This window comes from Macadamia integrifolia, chromosome 9, assembly GCF_013358625.1.
Source record: "Macadamia integrifolia cultivar HAES 741 chromosome 9, SCU_Mint_v3, whole genome shotgun sequence".
Taxonomy (NCBI): Eukaryota; Viridiplantae; Streptophyta; class Magnoliopsida; order Proteales; family Proteaceae; genus Macadamia; species Macadamia integrifolia.
The window spans coordinates 38,990,237-39,014,305 of NC_056565.1; the positions used below are offsets into that span (position 1 = coordinate 38,990,237).

A 24,069-nucleotide genomic window follows, 5' to 3' on the forward strand; every position below is an offset into this window, starting at 1 on the left:
CCAACAAGTACTACTAACCCACACTAGTCAAGTTGTTCTACTCCAACTTACAATGTGTGAACTGGGGTACCGAAGAGATGCGGATCACCTCCTATATGAAGGGGATGGAGATCTCCTTTGATATGGGGCAGTTGGCCAATATTCTGATGGTCAGTAATGCCGACAACCTAGTGTACTGCCCGCTTTGGACTCTGGTATATGAATTCCAGAGTCTCGATACCTTTCAGGAGATCAATGACATGTTGACTAAGGAAGCCAAGGGATGGAATAGTTCAGTCAGCTATTTTGCCACTCCAAAGGTTTTCTATTGTGCAATTCAATTGAATGTCCTCCCCACTTGTGAACACTATGATGAGATATCCGCACTGCAAGCCTGCGTTACCTATTGCATGTACATGGGAGCAGATACGTCTCCCTTACCTCCTTATGTGGACCATGGTGCTTCGATCTAAAGGAGTAGACCACCGAGTGGGAAGCTTGTGTTATGGAAGAACACTCACTGACATCTTCAACCGCTTTGGGGTGGACTTGGAGGGAGAGGCACACTTAGGTGAAGAGCTCACAGACTTCAATCAAGATTCTCTGAGGAAGATGACCATAGATCTTCGGGAGGTGACTCCAGTTCCTAGAGAGGGTCAGCAAGCTATGGAGGTAGAGGGTGGCAGTGCCGATAATGTCAGCAGCAATGCTGGTGATGTTGGTAGAGGTGTTGGTGGTGCAGGAGGAGAAGTTGTTGAGGTTGGTGGGGCTCCACCACTTGATCCCCAGGCTATGGGTTTCATAACTGCTTCTACTTCTCAGGGCACTAGGGGCATGAGGCCTTATGATCTCAATGATGTTATGGCCCACCTAGACACCACCGTACCTCTGATGAGGAGTATAGATGGCCGCCTCAACAGCATAGACAGGACCTATTGTCTTATGGACAATAGAGTGGCCTCCCTAGAGGCATAGATGCAAGTGATGGTCTTCCATCTTGGTATTCTGATGCCTCCTCTAGGAATGCATGGTCCGAACCAGGCTTAGGGACAGGGATAAAACCAACAGTAGCAGTGGCAAGAGTAGCAAGAGTAGTGGCATGTTTGCCATTGTAGCTTTTAGGATTTCCTTTTTATGTTTTATTTGAGTTTGATGTTTTAGACTTAGTTGAACTTTTACATTATGTCATTTGCTTCAGTTGTTTAGTAGACTTAGGCTAGTTAGAATTTTTTGTTTTCAGTACTTTATTTTTCTTATGAAAGTGTAAGTTGTGTATTCAAATTCTCTATTATAACGAAACGGCTTTAACACTTATACTTGTCTCCTAATTGTGCAAATTTCTATTATTGTTGTCTTGAGATTTTTATTTAACCCCAATTTTCCCAAAATCATGATTTGACAGAGATTGTGAGTTAAGGCAGAGCATCGCGCTCTGATACCTTAGCTGTCACACCCCAATTCTAGTAGACCCAACTTAACTTTAGGAATACCGGCGGTGTGAGTAAGACATGTACCTGTCTTACAAACCTACCAGGATCTCTGATAGCAGTACCTTAACATTTTCACAATCTCACATCACAAACCAACATAAGCAGTGGAATCAGAGTATAGTAGCGGAGTCATAAATAAAATGGAGAAATGTTTAATGATAATATAATATCAATAACCGAGTTATTCTGTTACATTCATCCATGCCATATAATATAATCTCAAAAACAAACACAATCCACAATTATACCCAGAAGTATCAAAATATGATGTACGATCCTCATCGTGCTCCTTCGCTTCTGGCATCCACCAGTTGCTCTCACCATACTTTGACCCAGAAGATACTAGGTCAACCGCCATTGGCACCACGGTACCTGCATCATCATCTAAAAAGGGGTGTATACGTGGGGTGAGCTTTCCAACTCTCTCAGTGAGGGGTGGGGTCAAGCACATCCAAGCAAGATAATAGCAGAAATAATTTATAATGCATGATTTCAAAAATTAAACACATAGTCCATGATGCTCGTGATGCAGTTCATTTATTTATTATCCACCTAACAATACAAACTAAGTCTGGTAAATGTTGTATCCTTCGTCTCAGAACCACCATCGACTATGAAAGGATACAAACCCTAGCCGTGATTAGAAGCCTGTCAGTCCCCGTATACATTTATGTGTCACCAGCAAACCCCTGATAATCCCCTCTTAGCAGTCACAACACCGATACGTCATCGGTCATGCTGGACAGGTTCCCACCTCTGGCTACAATCACATCGTACCTAGGGTGTGGCATTCCAGAAAGGCACATCGAACATACCACAATGGGTTTTCCAACACCTCGACCCCTGTTGGAAAAGGTTCGTAGTATAGGAAGTGATACCTAACCACATATATTCTACATGCCATCATAGTGTTACAGTTAGTATGAATTACACGATACCGGCAAGACCTTGGCCACAAAGTGTAATCCATCTCCAAATATAGTCCTGAGTACACGATACAAGCGAGACCTTGGCCACAAAGTGTAACCCGAGACCGTTTATCTAATCTAGCATGCATATCATAGTTAAGTATGGACTACGCGACCCCGGTACCAATCATTGGCCACGAAGCACATCCATTTCCAAATGCAGTCCTGGGGTACATGATACCAACGAGACCTTGGCCATAAAGTGTAACCCACGACTACAACTAACTCTAATGCACATAATCAATGCACGAATACAACATACATACGAAAATCACGGCATCGGTACCACCTCGACCGCATCGGATTCCATCTCACACACACACAACGATCACGATACCGGTACCACCTTGACCACACCGGATCCCGTCATACATCTCCATACAATTCATATCATAATCGTAAATGACAAATGTAACATATCATCATCACATTTGAACAATTACAATTAAACATATAATTCTAAGCATGTGAGTAGTTTAATAATATCAAACATTCCAAAATAAACACAATACATCCCTCACCTGTTTTACGATCGGGTGTGTTAGGGTTCAAGTATAGCCATCGATCGATCAATTCAATTCTGGCTATATTGCACGTGCTCGTCACTATCCTAGACTCAAAGGGAATCGTACATCACTACATGTCAAGAATATCGAGAGGGACCCACACAGGTCACCCCCAGGGTACAGACACTGTTCCTAAGTGACAGTACTATCACCGGAAACACCCATTGAAAACAGCTGTTTCCAGTGGAGAAGCCAGAGAGCATGTAAGGTTCACATATCCACCAGAAATATGCCATCGGAAACAGACCTAGTGGATCTAGGGGGCTATTTCCAGTGATGGTTCAGGGTAGTCCAACTATTTTGGAGTTTCTCAGCTCGGGCCTAATCATTGGGATTTTTTCCATGGAGTTTGTAGGGGATGTTCCTAGTATCATTCTAAGCCAAGAAAATTCCAATTCCACTAAGCCATTTGGGAGATACATCGATCGAATGATCGAAACCCTAGTTGGTCTTTTAGAAATACATGTTGCTGGAGCTCGTCAGGCTTGGTTCGAGCTCAGCAACAACACCGAAAGGGTAAAACACTCATCCTACAACTTTAACATGATTTTTACATCAAGATTTCATCCATACCTAGCCCAACCTAGGTCAAAATGAAGAGAGAGAGAGAGTGGTATGGGAGGTTGTACTTACCTTCGGCAGTGATTCCAGTAACAAGGCGATAGCCGGCTCCAAGGTAGGCCTCCAACTCCTTCTCCTTCCTCTCATTCTTCTTTCCTCTCCTCTTTCTCTCCTCTCCTATGTTGGGAACAAGGGAAATGAGGAAATGAATCCTTATTTCCCAACTTATGACTTAAATGGGCCTTAGGGCCTGTTTGGTTTGGACCTATTTTGAACCAATCGGGTTAAAATGAAAATCGGGGCAAGAGGACTCACACATTTAGGTCCTTAAAGTGCTCAAATCATGAGAAAGATGTGGAGGATGATCCCAAATCATCCGGAGTCATTTACGATGCGAGTGGCGGGGACCACGAACATCGGAACCTCGACAGTTGCCTGTCAACCCATAGGAAACAGGCACCAAATCTAGGCCTAGGCTATTTTCGATGGCTTATTTTCGGTGGTCCAGTCTTGATAGCTTGTTGTCCCATGGTTGCTCTCGCACGGGTGGTTACCCTTGGACGAGCTCAAGGTTATTCGATAATTTTTTATGCGTGCTGAAATTCAAGTGTGGGGAGTCCGATCACTTACCGTATGGGATTGGAAGGTATGAATCTCCTCCAATTAGATAGGCGCGTGATGCACGAACATGTGGGGTCATCTCTACCCCTTCGGCAATGAGCAGCCGCGAGCCAAAACCTGGTTGTACATCTGATCTCCGATCCAAGGCCTCTCACAACAGTTTCAAATTATACTAGATTAGGGCATGGGTGTAACAAACATATTGTCTGAAAGTATTTTGAAGTTAACCAAAAAGTTTGGATTTTCAATTCCAAGCTACGCCTCTTTCCTCGTAAACTTTGCTCTCAATGGGATGGCCCCTTTGTGGTCACAAAAGTATCGCCCCATGGTGCTATTACAATTCAAAATCTTAAGACAGAGCACACTTTTCAGGTTAATGGATAGCGCTTTAAACCTTATGTGGATGGCATTACTAATGCCTAGGTCACTGAGTCTATTGATTTGATTGATCCTCTTGAGTTCCATTGTTTGCCTGACTGAAGACGGTAAACTTAGCACTTGTGGGAGGCAACCTACCACTTTACTTTTTATTTTGTTTAGTTGTGTTCTTCAGGTTTAATAGTGGAGCGCAGCCATGTTGGTACAGATGATAGTAGTAGCACTTTACCCCCATCAGGTTGTATTACTCCTTCCCTTTGCTTTGTTCCCCTTGCTTTATTATGTGTTATTCTTTCACATTCCATTGGGGACAATGTCATTTAAGTTTGGGAGTGAGGGTAAATTTTTTATTGAATGAACAATTTGAACTTGAATACTGGTATTGATTGCACAATTCTACTTAATATTTCTACTCTATAACTTTTAAGGTCTTTGTCAAGAGTTATAGCATGTGATTTATAAGGGTGTTGATGTATTTAACAGTTAGTTAAACTTAGAACATTATTACTCTTCCATATTGGTTAAATTTTTTGCGTTGAATATGAAATTTCCATTTTAGTGAATGTTTATGATGATCTTTGTGTAACAATGCAAGCGTTCTGTGTTGAAAATGTTTAAATTATGCATTATGACTTTCTCCCCAGTAACCGGGTTTCTTTACCACAAGCATTGAAATTTGCATCAAACAGGTGAAATGTCTATATTAAAAAAATAATAAAAAAAAAAAGAAAAAGACTTCCTTCCGAGTAACCGGGACTTTGTTCTATGTCACAAACATGGAGTTTCGCGTAAAAAGATTGTTTGGGCAAAATTTAAAAACTTTGATCTAGTCTTGGCTTGTAGCTTATTTGGGTTGAATAAGTAAGTCTGAGGGGTGTTCTAACTCCTTAAAGCCATCTAGCGAGAGAGCAACTAACCGAAAGCTTGCTACATAGCCCATTAAGAAAGCTTAATAGGACATGACATTGCATGGATCAGAGTAATTGTGAAAAAAAAAAAAAAAAAAGAGCATGATCATAGTTGCATAACAAAAGTGATGGCTTGTATAGCACTTGGACTTCATGACTTAGCTACGATGGTTGATTTTGAATATAAGAGCAGAAGTTGACTAGACTGGACGAGGATGTTGTTCTTTGTTTAACTTTGTGTTGAATTGTTGGCATATTTAGAATCATTGCTATTGATTCATTGATGATGCTCTTACTTGTTTAAGAGTGGTTGCATTAAGTTAATGACACAATAACTAGAGTAATTTTTTATTGTCTTTCACTCGAGGATGAGTAAAACTGCAAGTTGGGAAGTGTGATCGGGCCTTAATTATTCATGAAATTAATGTTCAATTGTTAATTTTAGTTAGGTTTTCATGATTAATTTGACCACATATTTGGATGATCTTTGATTGTAGGATTTTCAAGAGATGTGCATAGGTTTGATGCTAAATTGACGGAGAAGGTTCAGTTTAGAAGCAAGGGCAAAGGATCAAAGGTAGAGTTGGAATTTCCAAGAGAAGAAGAGAATAAAAAAAATAAAAAATAAATAAAAAAAGGGGAAGATTTAGGGAGAGAGAAAAGCCCATGGTTCTCCCTCTCTCCCTATTCCACACATTCTCTTCTCCCTCTCTCACTTTCTCTCTTTTGCCCCTTCTCCTACTTTCTCTCAAGTTTACTCTCTCCTTGTCCAAATTAGATTAGGATTGTCTTTGTCCTAAAGCTTCTCTCCTAGTAGATCTCTCCCTCTTTTCTCTCCCATCCCACCGAATCCCTCATCTCTCTCTCTCTCTTTCTCATCTCTTCCATAGAAATTCTCTCCCACTCGGCTAATATCCTTTTTGTCCTAAAATCTCTCACGCAGCCTCTCTCCTTTCCTTTTCTTTGATCACCGAATACATCTCTCACCAAATCTCTCTTTTCCCTATTTCCTCTCCCATGTCCACGGTTTTTTCTCCCTACTATTTCTCTCTACCAATTGCCCATAATTTATCCCCTACCCACGGTTCTCACTTCCCACGATTTCTCTCTCTCCCCTTTATCCTAAGCTAGATCTCTATCTCTCTTTTCTCCTAATTTCTCACATCTCCCATGGTTCCCTACTTACCCACGATTTCCCTCTCTTTTTTTTCTTTTTCTTCTCCTAATCCAATTCTACTTCTCCATCACACGCATCTCTCTATCTCTCTCTCCCATAAATCTATCTTTTGGTCCTTCTCTTTGGACTTTTTAGACACCCATTCTCTAGGACTTAGGTTTTCCATATCACTACTCACACAAAAGATAGATTGCTGCTTTTTCTTTCTAGGTTCTCATAGTTCTTTTTTCTATTGGGATTACACCTTTTGTGAATGGATATCCAGGGACAACATTACACAGGGAGGATTGCCATTGCGTTTATCACCACCATCATCATTGCTATCCTTCATTCATTTAGTACCATGAGTGATTAAGTTCCCTTTATATCTTTACGTTTAGATGAAGTTTTGAGTTATTGTTATTTAATTTCTGGTTGAGAGTCATACTTGATTGTTTGATGTTAAATACCCTTCCCATTGTGGATGATTTTTAATTGATAAATTAGTTTAAAATATTTGTCTCTGTGGTTCAATTATTTTATTCAAGCAATGGTATTTTATGTTGATTTTTGGCATATACTAATGATGGCATTTAACCATTCAAACTAAGCGTGCTAAGCGAAAGTGATAGACGATAGTGCTTGACAAGATAGGTTATGTTTAGTGTAGTCAAAGATTGTGTTTTTTGATTGCATTGGAACTCGTAGTTTCAGTAAACCAAGTATGAACCAGAAATTGGTAATAATACCAAAACGGATATGAGACCTAAGGATAGCTTCTTCTCTTGATTCTTATTCTTGTTAATTGGTTAACTTAGTTTTAATTTTAATTCAAGATTTTACAAATGTGAATTTCAAAACAACATTCACCTCAATATTAGTAGATTTAACCTTCTAGTTCTCCGTGGGTTCGACCCCTTTCTTACCACTATCTCATAGTTTAGTTAGGGTTTATTTTGATTCGTTCACAACAGCAATCAAATTTTGGTGTTGTTGCTAGGCAACCGAAGCACAATTTTCTAAGATTGATTTAGTTGTTTTGTTTTATTTTGTTTTAGTTTTAATTTCAGAATTTGTTTTTATCTTCTTTTTTAGTTTGAGTTTAGATCAGCCTAAGTTGTTTTTATTTTGTTTGGCAGGTTGCGCAGTTTGTAGAGCAAAGAAGAGTGCACTATCTTCAATATGGTTCCATTGCCGGGAATTGAACTCAGGTCTCCTAGGTGAAAGCCAGATATCACAACCCAACTCATTGAATTTGCATTCAACCCTCTTGCATAGTCTGGTTATGAGCTTTTCTCTATTTTTTTAGTTTATTTGATTTTCTTGGTTGTTGATAGTTGATGCATGGTTGTTGCTCTTCTCATCCCAAATTGAAAATTTTGGCCCCTAAAATTGAGAAAACTTTGCATTTAATTCAAAAAAATAAAATGGCAGAGGAAAATGGATATGTAAGTTGCCTTTTAAGTGAACACTTTACCCCATCGACTTATATGTCTACCTCATGTATTAGGGTTCCTGTTGTTCAGGCCGTCCAATATGAGATCAAGTCTAGGATCATTCAGATGTTCCCACCTTTCTATGGACTTAATAATGAGGAACCCTACAAGCACCCGGATGAATTTTTGGAGATATACTCCACGTCAAAATCTAGAATTTTTCTAAAGATTCCCTTAGGTTGACCTTGTTCCCATTTTCCATTAAGGATAAATCTAAAAAATGACTTAATTCTTTGGATTCTATAGTGATTGAGACCTGGGCCCAAATGCAACAGGAGTTCCTAAAGAAGTACTTTTCCATGGGCAGGACTAACGAAATCAGGTGAGCCATCACTAGCTTTTCACAAGTTGATAGTGAGCAATTTATGAGACCTGGAAGAGACTTAAGGATATAATTAGAAAGTGTCCCCATCATGTTGTACCTAAGTGGCAGCTGGTCCAATGTTTCTATGATGGACTGATAGATAGACATAAATGGATGGTTGATGCTTCCTGTGGAGGCACTTTCATGCATAAAAGTGAGGATGAGCCATGGAAACTATTTAAAACTCTCAGTGAAAATTTCTTATATCATGTGTCAGCCTCTAGGACTGAAGCCCCCACCATTGGATCCCAAAAGAGATGTGACCTCTATGAGGTACGTCAATCTGTGGCCATAAACACCAGTGTGGACATGCCTTCTGAAAAGCTTAACCACTTATTGTCCATGGGGAAGAATTTTAGGGGGTGTTTGGTTCGATAAATCAAATGGTGTATGTATCAGATATGAATGTCAATCTTTTGATAGACATTCTTCTGAATTATGTTTCTTTCTGAAAAATCATTTGGTTGTCTTAAGGCTAGTGTATGTTTCTCGCGGGTTGAGATATTGACTTCCGTAGAGAACGTCTTTCTGCTTTTTCCTTTTATACTAGGTGGTAAAAAGGTTGCTCAAATCTGAGTTTAAGTGTTGAGGTGAACTCAGATTTAGAACACATCCTTTGTAATATGGTCATTCATGGGAAGTAGGATGCTCACTTATGAGGGTCATCCTAATGGAACCAAACAACTCCAAAAATTAAGAATTATCATTCTAAAGAATGTCATCCCAAAGATTTACCGAACCAAACACCCCCTTAGGTAATCTACCCCAGCTCCCACTTATCAGGATGCATGTGCTCTTTGTGCTAATCCTGCACATTATGTGGCTAATTGCCCTTAAGCTGTGTAATTCCCTGAATATGTTCAAGAACATGCATAGGCTGCCTAGAGTTTCTCTAAACCAGGTAATGACTCATATTCCCAGACCTATAATCCTGGTTGGAGGAATCACCCCAATTTTGGATGAAAATAACCCAATAGTTTCCAAAATCCACCATATAGGCAGAATTTTTCCAATCAACAAAATGCCTATAGAGATGTACAACAACCACCTCCTCCACCGCCTATAAATTCATCATTAGAGGAAAAGATGATGCGTTCTTGAATGGGTTGGACCAAAACACACAGCTCTGACACTCCCATACTCAATCCTTCACTAAGTTAGAAAGTTAGTTGGGTCAGTTAGCTGATGCTATCAGTAGGAGAGAGGACGGCCAATTGCCAAGTCAAGTGATAGGAAATCCCAAGAGTCAGCCTAGCAATCGAAGTTTTCCATGAACAAGCCCAGGCAGTCATGACCCTAAGGAATGGCCGAGTATTGGGAATACCTAAACAGAATTTCCCTGCAAAGGATTCTGAGAAAGAGATGAGTCCAGACCCCAATCCTAAAGCTCCACAAGCTTCTAAAGATGATGAGATTGAATAAGTTGGGGAGGCAGTAACCCTAATGTTAATATGCCTAAAGCCCCTACCCCCTCTTGTTTAGAATCTCCTTCTTTTTCTGTATTTGGCAAGAAGGGTTTAAGAATGGAAAAGATGATGGAATTGTTCAAACAAATCCAGATCAACCTTCCTCTTTTAAATGCCATGAAGCAATCCAGCTTATACTAAGTTCTTGAAAGATTTGTGTACTCAAAAGCATAAGCTGAAGACACACATTCCAAAAATTATCCATCTTATTGAGCAAGTGGGTGTTGTCCTGTCCAATAAGCACCTCTCATATCTTGCATCATTAGGAACCTTCTTATTGAGCGAGCTCTCCTTGATATAGGGGTGAGTGTGAATATTTTACATAGCTCAGCTTGTGATTAATTTGGTTTGGAGAATTGAAGCCTACAGAGGTTATTCTCTAACTTGTGGACCGTTCAATCCAAGTCCATATCAGCTTTATTGAGGATGTATTAGTTAAGATTGATGGGCTATATTTTCCGATGGATTTCCTTGTTCTTGACATGGAAGCACCTACTAATGGAAAACCACAGTCGATAATCTTAGGACGTCCATTCTTGGCCACAGTCAATGCATGCATCAATTGTGGATCAGGTGCAATGGACATTTTCTTTAGTAATAAGAAGCTCTAATTAAACATCGTCAATACATCTTTAGGGCCCCAGCGTGAGGACGAGTTTTTCTCCGTTGATGTGATAGATGAGGTGGTAGCACAGTACATCCCAGTGATATTAGTAGATGACCCAGTGCAACAGTGTTTGACCTTCTTTAGAGGTGATGATTTTGATGTCAATGCTCTATTAGATGCACCTACCTTTTCTGATTGTCCTCCTTGGACTATCAAGTTTGAGCCCCTTCCTCCTTTGGCTGAGAAGCCAGCATTGAATTCTATTGAGTCTCCACTAGTGTTAGAGCATAAATCATTGTTAGATTCATTGAAATATACTTTTTTGGGATCGAATGAGACACTACCTGTCATCATTGCTTCCAATTTGACACATGATCAAGAAAGTAAATTGTTGGATGTTCTCAATATACATAAGACTGCCATTGGCTAGTTTGTTGCTGAGTTGAAAGGTATTATTAGCCCATCAATTTGTATACATTGTATCTATTATGATGATTGAGCTAAACCTTTCTAGGATGCACAAAAAGAAGATTGAATTCTAACATTCGAGAAGTTTTTAAGAAAGAGGTGGTGAAATGGTTAGATGCAGGCATTAATTATCCCATCTCTGATAGCAAGTGGGTGAGTCTCACTCAAGTTGTCCCTAAGAAGTTGGGCATTACTATGGTTAAGAATATGGTGATAAGGTCCCTACTCGCACAACCATAGGTTGGCCGGTATGCATTGATTATCGGAGATTGAATTCTGTCACCCGTAAAGATCACTTTCCTTTGCCGTTCATTGATTAGATCCTAAAGAATTTGGCTGGCCAAAGCCATTTATGTTTCTTAGATAGTTGTTCAAGCTATAATCAGGTTGTTGTGTGTCCTGAACACTTAGAGAAAACCACTTTCATGTGCCTTTACGGTACGTTCGCTTTCCAACGGATGCCCTTTGGGTTATGTAATGCACCGCCACCATTCAGAGGTGCATGATTTCTATCTTTTCTGACATAGTGGAAGATTCTCTTAAGGTTTTATGGATTATTTCAATGTGTTTGGGTCTTCCTTTGATGATTGTCTCTTAAAATTGATCAAAGTTTTAAAACGTTTTATAGAGACAAATCTGATTTTGAGTTGGGAGAAGAGCCATTTCATAGTTCAAGACGGCATCGTTCTAGGTCACATTGTGTCCAAATATGGGATAATGGTTGATAAGGCCAAGGTTGAGTTGATTGCTACACTCCCACCTCCCACTTTTGTTTGACAAGTCCATCCATTTTTAGCCCATGCAGGCTTCTATAGGTGGTTCATTAAGGACTTCAGTACTATGTCTAGACCCTCGTGTAATTTGTTTACCAAAAATGTTCATTTTATCTTTGATAATGACTACCTTCAAGCCATCCATACCATTAGAGCTTTATTGTCTACAACACCCATAATCCAACCCCCGGATTGGTCATTGCCATTTGATATTATGTGTCATGCATTTAACTATGCTGTTGGAGTTATGTTAGGACAGAGAGTTAATAAGAAACCTGTCGTTATATATTATGCTAGTAAGACCTTCTCAGAAGCTCAATTGAATTATATTATGAATGAGAAAGAATTACTAGTAGTTGTGTTTGTTATCAATAAATTTTGATCTTATCTCTTTGGATCCAAGATTGTGGTGAATACTGATCATGCTACTCTTAGGCATTTACTTGCCAAGAAAGACAACATATCTAGGTTGATTAGATGGGTTCTTCTGTTAAAAGAATTTAATTTAGAAACTCGAGACAAGAAAGGTTCTGAGAATGTGGTAGCAGAGCATCTGTCTAGGATCTTAGTTGAGTCACCCTCCACCACTGAGTTGGTTAGAGATTCATTCCCTAATGAGAAATTATTTACGATTTCTCATATTTCTGCTCATTGGTTTGCACATATAGTGAACTACCTGGCTATTGGGAAGCTTCCTGATGGTTGGAGCAAGTAAGAGAAAGATAGATTCTTCTCACAGCAGAAATTCTATTATTGGGAGGATCCAGAGTTGTTTAGGTATTGTCCTGACCATATTATTCGTCGATGTGTCCCAAGGAGTGATTTTTATAGTATTCTTACCTTTTGTCACACTCTTACATGTGGAGGGCATTTTAATGGGAAGAAAACTACTGCCAAGGTTTTACAGAGTGGTTTCTTTTGGCCAACTATCTTTAGAGATGCCCATGAGTTTTGCTACAATTGTGTCCAGTGTCAGAAAAATGGAAATATATCTTGTAGAGACATGATGCACCTTAATCCTATTCTGGTTGTTCAGATCTTTGATGTGTGGGGTATAGACTTTATGAGACCTTTCCCTTCATCTTTTGACTTTGTGTACATTTTAGTTACGGTAGATTATGTGTCCAAATGGGTTGAACCAGTGGCCACAAGAACCAATGATCACAAGGTAGTGGTTAAGTGTGTACAGAGTCACATTTTCTATCGCTTTGGATTTTCATGTGCCATCATTAGTGATGGTGGCTCCCATTTTAAGCACTGAAATTTTGTGGCTCTACTACGAAAGTATTCTATTACTCATAAGGTCACCACACCTTATCATCCGCAAACCAACGGTCAAGTAGAGGTGTCCAATAGGGAGATCAAGTGCATTCTTGAGAAAATATCTAGGCCTGATAGGAAAGATTGGTCTTTGAGACTAGATGATGCATTGTGGGCCTACCGTACTACTTATAAGACTCCTATTGACATGTCCCCTTACCGATTGGTATTTGGGAAAGCTTATCACTTACCTATTGAGTTGGAACACCATGCTTTGTGGGTCATTAAAACATTAATTTTGATATGGTCAAAGCTAGTTAAAATCGCTATCTTCAACTCTTGGAGTTGGAAGAAATGTACAATGATGCAAATGAGAGCACACTTATATATAAGGCTAGGACAAAGGCTTTTCATGATAAACATATTGTCTAGAAGTCTTTTGAAGTTAACCAAAAGTTTGGCTTTTCAATTCCAAGCTACGCCTCTTTCCTGGTAAACTTCACTCTCGATGGGATGGCCCCTTTGTGGTCACAAAAGTATCGCCCCATAGTGCTATTACAATTCAAAATCCTAAGACAGGGCACACTTTTCAAGTTAATGGGTAGTGCCTTTAACCTTATGTGGATGGTATTACCAATGGCCAGGTCATTGAGTCTATTGATTTGTTTGATCCAGTTTATGATTCCTTTTGAGTTCCATTGTTTGCCTGGCTGAAGACGGTAAACTTAGCATTTGTGGGAGGCAACCCATCATTTTACTTTATGTTTTGTTTAGTTGTGTTTTTCAGGTTTAATAGCGGAGCGTAGCCATGTTCGTGCAGATGATACCAATAGCACTTTACTCCATCAGGTTATATTTTACTCCTTCCCTTTGCTTTGTTCCCCTTGCTTTATTATGTGTTATTCTTTCACATTCCATTGGGGACAATGTCATTTAACTTGGGGAGTGAGGGTAAATTTTGTATTGAATTAACAATTTGAACTTGAACTTTGGTATTGATTGCACATTTCTGATTATTTTTTCTGCTCTAGAACTTTTAAGGTCTTTTTCAAGAGTTATAGCATGTGATTTTTAAGGGTGTTAATGTATTTAACAGTTAGTTAAACTTAGAACATTATTACTCTTCCATGTTAGTTAACTTTTTTTCCTTTGAATCTGAAATTGCCATTTTAGTTAATGTTTATGATGATCTATGTGTAACTATGCAAGCCTTATGTGTTGAAAATATTTAAATCCTCCCTTGTAACCGGGTTTCCTTGCCACAAGCATTGAAATTTACGTCAAACAGGTAGAATGTCTATATTAAAAATAAATAAAAAAAGACTTTCTTCTGAGTAACCGGGCCTCTGTGTAAAAAACATGGAGTTTCACGTAAAAAAGTTGGATAGTTTGGGCAAAATTTGAAAACTTTGATCTAGTCTTGGCTTGAAGCCTGTTTGGGTTGAGTAAGTAAGTCTAAGGAGTGTTCTACACCTAGTTCCTTAAAGCCATCTGGCTTGACAATAACTAACCGAAAGCTCGCTACATAGCCCATTTAAAAAACTTAATAGGACAAGACATTGCACAGATCAGAGTAATTGTGAAAAAAAAAGAGCATGATCATAGTTGCATGACTAAAGTGATGGCTTGTGTAGCACTTGGACTTCATGACTTAGCTACGATGGTTGATTTTGAATATAAGAGTAGAAGTTGACTAGAATGGATGAGGATGTTGTTCTTTGTTTAACTTTGTGTTGAATTGTTGGCATATTTAGAATCATTGCTATTGATTCATTGATGATGCTCTTACTTGTTTAAGAATGATTGATTAAGTTAATGACATGATAACCAGAGTAATTTTTTATTGTCTTTTACTCAAGAACGAGTAAAAGTGCAAGTTGAAGAGTGTGATCGAGCCATAATTATTCATGAAATTAATGTTCAATTGTTAATTTTAGTTAAGTTTTCATGATTAATTTGACCACATATTTGGATGATCTTTGATTGTAGGATTTTCAAGAGATGTGCACAAGTTTGATGCTAAATGGACGGAGATGGTTCAGTTTAGAAGCAAGGGCGAAGGATCAAGGACAGAGTTGAAATTTTCAAGAGAAGAAGAGAATATAAAAAATAAATAAATAAATAAATAAAGGGAAAATTTTAGGGAGAGAAAAAACCCAACGGTTCTCCCTCTCTCCCTATTCCACACGTTCTCTTCTCCCTCTCCTCTTTCTCTTTTTCTCCCCTTCTCCTACTTTCTCTCATGTTTTCTCTCTCCTTGTCCAAATTAGATTAGGATTGTCTTTGTCCTAAAGTTTCTCTCCTAGTAGATCTCTCGCTCTTTTCTCTCCCATCTCACCGAATCCCTCATCTCTCTCTCTCTCTTTCTCATCTCTTCCCTAGAAATAATCTCCCACTCAGCTAATATCCTTTTTGTCCTAAAATTTCCATCTCACGTAGCCTCCCTCCTTTCCTTTTCTTTGATCACCAAATCTCTCTTTTTCCTATTTCCTCTCCCATGCTCACGGTTCTGTCTCCCTATAATTTCTCTCTCCCATTTATCTCTTATTACCCACAATTTATCCCCTACCCACGGTTCTCACTTCCCACGATTTCTCTCTCTCCCCTTTGTCCTAAGCTAGATCTCTATCTCTCTTTTCTCCTAATTTTTCTCACATCTCCCACAGTTTCCTACATTACCCACGATTTCCCTCTCTTTTCTTCTTTTTCTTCTCCTAATCCAATTCTACTTCTCCATCACACACCTCTCTCTCTCTCTCCCATAAATCTATCTTTTGGTCCTTCTCTTTGGACATTTTAGACACCAATTCTTTAGGACTTAGGTTTCCCAGATCACTCCTCACACAGAAGATAGGTTGTTGGTTTTTCTTTCTTGGTTCTCATAGTTCTCTTTTCTTATGGGATTGCACCTTCTTGTGGATGGATTTGTAGGGACAACATTGCACAAGAAGGATTGCCATTGCACCAAAGGTTCATCACCACCATCATCGTTGCTGCCCTTCATTTATTTAGTACCACGAATGGCTAAGTTCCCTTTCTATTTTTAAGTTTAGATAAAGTTTTGAGTTATTGTTATTTAATTTCTGGTTGAGAGTCATACTTGATTGTTTGATGTTAAATACCCCTCCCATTGTGGATAATTTTTTATAGATAAATTAGTTTAGAATATTTATCTCTGTGATTCAATTATTCTATTCACGCAATGGTATTTTATGTTGATTTTTGACATATACTAATGATGGAATTTAACTAATCAAACTAAGCGTGCTATGCAAAAGCGATAGACGATAGTGCTTGACATGATAGATTATGCTTAGTGCAGTCAAAGATTGTGTTTTTGTGGTTGCATTAGAACTTGTAGTTTCAGTAAACCGGAGTATGAACCAGAAATTGGTAATAATACCAAAACGGATATGAGACCTAAGGATAGCTTCTTCTCTTAATTCTTATTCTTGTTAATTGGTTTACTTAGTTTTAATTTTAATTCTAGATTTTATAAATTTAATTTTTAAAACAACATTCACCTCAAATCTTAATAGATTTAGCCTTCTAGTTCTCTATGGGTTCGACCCTTTTCTTTTCTTACTAGTATCTTATAATTTAGTTAGGGTTTATTTTGAGGATCGAAATCTTCTGCGACCAACAATTCTGGCGGAGGCTGGTGGAGGGGACCTTAGGTGCCAACACATGTCCTATGACACGTGGACGGTCAGATCTAAGATCCCTCTCTTCTTCTTCTTCCACCAAATAACAAAGCCAGTAAATTCAGATGCCCTTGAGCGATTACTAGGTGATTCCCAATCCTTGCCGCCGATGCCTCTCCAACTTATTCGAATCAGTTTGGTAGAGTCGAAGACTAAATCCTGTCTCCCTTGACTTACGATCAAGTAGAGTAGAGCCTTTCCAGTACTCTTCTTTGTCCTTATAAGAAGAAGGTGTAAGACAAAACAGAAGAAGAAGGAGGGAAGAGATCAAATCCAAAATGAGAGATGAAGCTGAAGGTTTTATCAGCCTTGGACACGGCGAGAATCCAATACTACCATTTCAAAGCTATCATCATCGGCGGTATGGGTCTCTTCGCCGACGCTTACGACCTCTTCTGCATTTCTCCGGTGATGCGACTCATCGGCCTCCTCTAATACACCACGAAACCTCCGACCATGGCGTCACTCCACCTTTCATCTTCTTTGAGAAAGGAGGGAGAATAAAAAAGAGGGGATTCTCAGATCTGACCATCCAGGTGTCACAGGACATGGGTCAGCATTCGAGGTCCCCTCCGCCAACCTCTGCCAGATTCGTTGGTCGCAGACGATTTCCATCCTTATTTTGATTCGTTCACGACAGCGATCACTAGCCATTTAGAAACCGTATGGAATAAAGTGTGATCAAAACCGTTTAAAACCGTGAAATTGACACCTTTTAAAAATTGTGGAACCGAAACCGTTTACTAAATGGTTGCGGCTTCAGAAAGTGCAACCGTTTAGTAAATGATGCGGTTTTGATTTCAGCTAAATAAATGTGAACCGAACCAAACCACACCGTATACACCAAAATTGAACCGATTAACACCTTTATTTAAACGGCTAATTAATGCACCAACAAAGCCTTAAATGCTCCTTAAATGTTTTTAATTATTTTAGATTTAATAAATTTTATTAAAACATCAACATTTTAAAAAGATTTTATACTTATTTAATTTAGTTGGTAAAAAATAATATATATATATATATACAATGTCTTTAATTATATTAGATTTAATAAATTTTATTAAAACATCAACATTTTTAAAATATTTTATACTTATTTAATTTAATTGATAAAAAATAATATATATATATTAAAAATATTTTAAAAACATATATGTTATATTAAAAATATTTATATATATATATATATATATATATATAAACGGTTGAGCTAGACGTATCAAACCGAATCAGACTTCTAAACGGGCCAAGCCTCAAACACCCTTTAATAATTGGTGCGAATTAGGGAGGTCTTTAAATGGTCGAGCCTAATCGATTATGTCAAGTCGGATTGGGGTTGATACACCCTGTCGGGCTCAGTCAAGCCTCTCGGGACCATGTTGAAATTGACACCCTACAAACAACCAATCACTTTCAAAAAAAAGGTGTCGTTCCGCAGTCGGCACTAATATTTCGTTCTATTCCACCCACAGGGAGACTCGAAAAATATAGAAAAGAAAGAAATTCTTTTCGATCTTCTGGCCTTTCTTTGTGTCCTTATTTCCATTTGCTTTATATAGAGACCATCTCTCTTCCATCCATTCACATAGCTCCTTCTTCAGACCTGTTTTACATTCCCATCTGTTTGTCTACTTCATAACCCATCCAAGGAAAAGAGAGTCAGAGAGATGACAGGGATTTCACAGGGAGAGGGTGTTACGCTCGAGGAGCTGAAGAAGAAAATGGCGGATTTTGCGAGGGAAAGAGATTGGGATAAGTTCCACACCCCTAGAAATCTCCTTCTGGCTCTGGTAACTTCAATAATATCCATTGCTGGAATCTATCAGCTTTTTCCTCTTATTTTTTATTTTATTTTATTTTATTTTATTTTATTTTATTTTTCTATTGGGAATAAGAAGGAAAATGTTAAGAATTGGTTGGTATTTGATGTTTTTGCAGGTGGGAGAAGTGGGAGAGTTGTCTGAGATCTTTTAGTGGAAAGGAGAGGTACCAAAGGGTCTACAAGATTGGAAAGAAGAAGAGAAAGATCACTTGGGGGAGGAGCTTTCAGACGTTCTGCTTATCAAGACAGTTAGTGTCCCACTCGAACTCAACCTCTAGAGTCATACTCACACTCAACAAGCTCTCCTACATTGTAGGCTTTTTCAGTGAGCACAAACTCTAGAGACTACTTGCAGTCCAAGACTACCTCATGAGACAGTAGAGTTGGAATAGGACTCTCACATGTGATAATAGACTTTCTATCCATTACTCACAAATGTTAACAGAGTCCTACCCCATTACTATTAGAGTTTGAGTCTCCCACATGTGATCATAGAGTTTGTCTATAACTCAATAATTGTAATCTCTATATAAGAGCACCATTGTACACTCATTAAAGCTAATGCCAATATACAATTTCAACATGGTATCAAGAGCCGCATAAAGCTCCACCGAGCACCCTCCTCCTCCCTCTTCTACCATGGCCGAACCCTCCCCACCTCCCACATCCCTATCTGGTGCTCATCATATGATGTCTCTAAAGCTCACATCTAAGAACTATGTTTATTGGCGCACACAGGTCGTACCGTATCTCACTGGCCAACTCCTCTTCGACTATGTCACCGGTGATAATCGTTGCCCTCAAGACCCTATCAAAGCCAAGGCATGGCGTGAAAAGACGCCTTTATTATGAGCCTTCTCATTGCCTCTCTCTCTCTGAAGAAGCCTTTTCATTAGCAGTTGGACGGACCACTAGCAAAGAGATCTGGGATGCACTCCATGCTGCATTCAATTCTCCATCTATAACCAGGATTCTGTCTCTCAACGTCTCTCTTCAAAATCTAGTTCACAAACCAGATGAGACCATTACTCAGTTTCTCCATCGAGCCAAGCATCTCTCCGATGAGCTAGCTGCTGCAGGGAAGCCCCTCCCATCATAAGACTTTAACATCCACATCTTTCGGGCCCTACGCACTGAATATCAAGCCCTTGCCTCCATTATGATGGCAAAAAAGGAACCCATCTCCTACACTGACATGCATGGTCTCCTTATGAGTCACGAGAACCTTCTGCACTCACGCCTTCCCATTGTTGATCCTGCCATCGATGCATCAGCCCATGTCACTCACCAAGGTCGTGGTCCTCCTTCCACTGGTGGTTGTAGTACAAGCTCCTCCGAGGCCGTGGTCGTGGCCGTGCTAGTGGATTTGGTCGCTCTAATGCATTCACTTACAATCCATGCACAATCTATGGATGCACTAATCATCAGATAGACACTTGCTACTACTGCCCACAGGGACCTACCAGAGCCGCCATTCTACCTACCCCTCCCCATCCCTACAATCGGCCACCACCTCAACCCAATGCCTACCATACTACACCCTTCCCTATCCCTCAACCCCCTACCATCGCACCTCCACCCCATCACCCCACACCTCCATAATCCTTCACCACCTCTTGGATCCCTGATACTGGAGCCACCCACCATTCCACCCCTGACTTAACCCAATTCTCCACCTATGATCCATACACAAGTAATAACCAACTTGTGGTTGGTAATGGTAAGGGTCTTCCTATATCTCACATAGGCACTGCTTCCATCTCTTCTCCCTCTCGTTCATTTTCTCTTTCTAATGTTTTACATGTTCCCACTCTCACTTATTCTTTATTATCTGTTCAGCAATTTTTCCGTGACAATAATGTTTACTTTGAGTTTCACTCTTCCTTTTTCTCTGTGAAGGATCTGAAGACTAATCAAACCCTCTTCATTGGACACAGTAAGCATGGTCTCTATTCCGTTCCAGTGTCACCTTATGCCAATCTGGCCGCTGCCTCATCTTTCAATCGCTAGCATCATCGTTTAGGGCACCCTCATGAATGTGTCCTTCGTCTTATGTTACCTAGTCATCAACTCGTGAAGTCTCCTTCTTTATGTTCTGCTTGCCAAATGGGCAAAGCTAGTAGATTGTCACTACGTGAAACTAGTACTCGTAGTTCCTTTCCTTTGGATTTGGTTTTTAGTGATGTATGGGGCCCCCACCCCACAGTTTCTTCAAATGGGAATCGTTATTTTGTTATATTTATTGATGACCATACTAAATATATTTGGTTTATTGCTTTAAAGTTGAAGTCTGATGTTTACCCTGCCTTTCGTACTTTTCAGGCCTTGGTGGAACGTCAATTCTCTCGCTCCATCAAGGCCATTCAAACTGATTAGGGGGGAGAATTCCATACTCTCCCATCTTACTTTGCCAAGTTGGGCATCCAACACAGGTTATCTTGCCCTCATACTCATGAGCAATAGGGGAAATTTGAACGTCGTAATAGACACATTACTGAAACTGGGATTACCCTACTATCCCATGCAGTTGTTCCCCAGGCTTACTGGGATTATGCCTTTGAAACCGCGGTCTTTCTCATCAATCGCATGCCCTCCTCTGTCACAGGTAACAAATCCCCCCATCAGTTAGTTACAGGCAATTCTCCGAACTACTCTTTTCTAAAAATCTTTGGATGCCTTTGTTATCCATGGCTCCGTCCTTACAATCATCACAAGGTTGAACCCCGTTCTGCCTCATGTGTTTTCTTAGGATATAGCCCTTCCCATCATGGTTATCGTTGTATGGATCTCATCACCCATCGTATCTACATATCTCGCCATGTCAGATTTCGAATCTACTTTTCCATTTCACACTACACCATCATCCTCCTCAACCCAACCCCCTCCTTCCACCCCTCCCCCGTGGGGCATTGCACCTAACATACCTACCCCTCAACCTCACCCTAGCCCTCCGCCTATCCTCCCAAACCCACCCATCCCTCTCCCTGCAACCCCAAAACCGCCCCTACCCAAACCACCCTCTCCCATATCCCCTCCTTTCTCACCTCACCTGACCCTAACCAGCCCTAACCCTGACTCCTCTACCACCCCACCCTGTCGCACCAGAACCCTACACGATCTCTATGCTGACCCCCTGACCCTCTCTACCATCACCTCACCTGACCCGGCTGAACCTACATGCTTCTCCCAGGCCCACAAGGTTCCTCATTGGCGTTCTGCTATGTCTGATGAATTTAATGCTTTATTACGTAATGGTACTTGGTCTCTTGTGCCTTACAGGGAAACTATGAATCTGGTTGGCTACAAGTGGGTGTACCGCATCAAACGGAAGGCAGATGGCTCCCTTGAGCGCTATAAGGCCCGTTTAGTTGCTAAAGGATTTCATTAACAACCTGGTCTTGACTATCATGAGACCTTTAGCCCTGTCATCAAACCTACTACCATATGAACGATCCTCTCCTTGGCCATATCTAACGGATGGGTTGTTCGTCAGCTTGATGTTCAGAATGCATTCTTGCATGGTATTCTATCTGAGGAAGTCTACATGGCTCAACCCCAGGGTTTTGAAGATGCCTTGCGCCCTAATCATGTCTGTCGCCTCCACAAGTCCCTCTATGGGATCAAATAGGCTCCTAGGGTTTGGTTTCACAGGTTAACTGAGTTCCTCACTCGCTCCAATTTTCGATCATCTCAAACCGACACATCACTGTTTATCTACATGCAGGGCTCTGTTGTCACATATATCCTTATCTACATCGATGACATCTTGGTTACAAGGAACCAACCAACTCATGTTCAGACTCTCCTTCATCAGCGTGCTTCAGAATTCTCTATCAAGGATCTTGGTCGTCTCAGCTTTTTCCTTGGTATTGAAGCCCTATATCGGTCTGATGGTGTCCTCCTCTCTCAACACCGGTACATCACTGATCTCCTCCAGAGGGCTGGCATGACTGACTGTAAGCCCGTCACTACTCCCATGGCCACCACCTTTGTAGCATCTTCCACAGGGGGTGTCCTTCTTTCGGACCCCACCAGGTATCGCTCTATTGTCGGTGCTCTCCAATACATCACCCTCACCAGGCCTGATGTGGCTTATTCAGTGAATTGTGCCTGCCATTTTATGCATGCCCCCTCGGAAGACCATTGGACACTAGTCAAACGGATTCTACGCTATCTCTAAGGAACCAAGGATCATGGGTTGTTCATCTCCAAATCTAGTTCCCTCCAATTACAAGCATTCTCCAATGCTGACTGGGCTGGTGACAATACGGATCGCAAATCCACAGGAGGCTATGCCATCTATATGGGTCCTAATCTGATCTCCTGGGCCTCTAAGAAGTAGAAGACAGTTTGCACGCTCCTCCACCGAGTCTGAGTACAAAGCAGTGGTTGATGTCTGCGCCGAACTCACTTGGCTTCTCTCTCTCTTTGAGGAATTAGGGATCCCTGTTCCTATTGCACTCATTCTTTGGTGTGACAACATTGGGGCCACTTACCTTTCGGTCAATCCGGTCTTTCATGCTCGTACCAAGCATGTTGAAATTGACTTCCACTTAGTTCGTGATAAAGTCGCCTCCAAGGAACTACAAGTGCAGTTCATTTCAACACATGACCAGATTGCCGATATCCTTACCAAAGCTCTCAGCTCTACATGGTTCTCCTTTCTACGGGACAAGCTGCGGATTCGACCATTCAAATCCCCACCTTGAGGGGGTGTATCAGGACAGTTAGTGTCCCACTCGAACTCAACCTCTAGAGTCATACTCACACTCAACAACCTCTCCTACATTGTAGGCATTTTCAGTGAGCACAAACTCTAGAGACTACTTGCAGTCCAAGACTACCTCATGAGACAACAGAGTTGGAATAGGACTCTCACATGTGATAATAGACTTTCTATCCATTACTCATAGATGTTAACAGAGTCCTACCCCATTATTATTAGAGTTTGAGTCTCCCACATATGATCATAGAGTTTGTCTATAACTCAATAATTGTAATCTCTATATAAGAGCACCATTGTACACTCATTAAAGCTAATGCCAATATACAATTTCAACACTGCTATACCTCGTCAGGCTTAGTGATATCTATGGAGTTGACCTCGGTAAAGTTGCCCTCCGTAAGGTTGAGCTTAACGCCATTAAGTACCCAGTTATGCTCTGTAATGGTTCTTCAAAGAAACACACCCATTTCGCCGCCACCACCACTGACAACGAAGATGAAAGCAACAAGAACTTCTCTGAAGACATTTGATCTTTTTCCCATCTGGGTAACTCTGTTTAGATCTTGTTATAGAAGTATTAGGCTCTGAACAAAATTTTCTGCGTCCTTTTATCTGGGTTGGTGAGGATGAAGGAGATAGCTTGCATGAACACAATCTGGGGTGGCGTGTTTTGGTTTTGGGGTTTATTCTCAGAGATTTGTGTACTGTATTGGCAGCCTTAGCGAATCCCTTTTGGGTTCTGAGCTCTGGTAT

At 40.3% G+C, this 24,069-nt stretch overlaps 1 non-coding gene and 2 pseudogenes across 1 annotated transcript; 2 read left to right on the forward strand and 1 right to left on the reverse strand.

Annotated features, from left to right (window-relative positions):
- Nucleotides 1-435: 435 nt before the first annotated feature.
- Nucleotides 436-13,854, forward strand: LOC122089780 (annotated as a pseudogene).
- Nucleotides 8,438-8,543, reverse strand: LOC122090283. Its single transcript, XR_006143522.1, has one exon. It is a non-coding gene; the product is annotated as a small nucleolar RNA R71 (small nucleolar RNA).
- A 4,581-nt stretch (nt 13,855-18,435) lies between the features above and the next one.
- LOC122089782 lies at nt 18,436-23,846 on the forward strand (annotated as a pseudogene).
- The last annotated feature ends 223 nt before the right edge of the window (nt 23,847-24,069 follow it).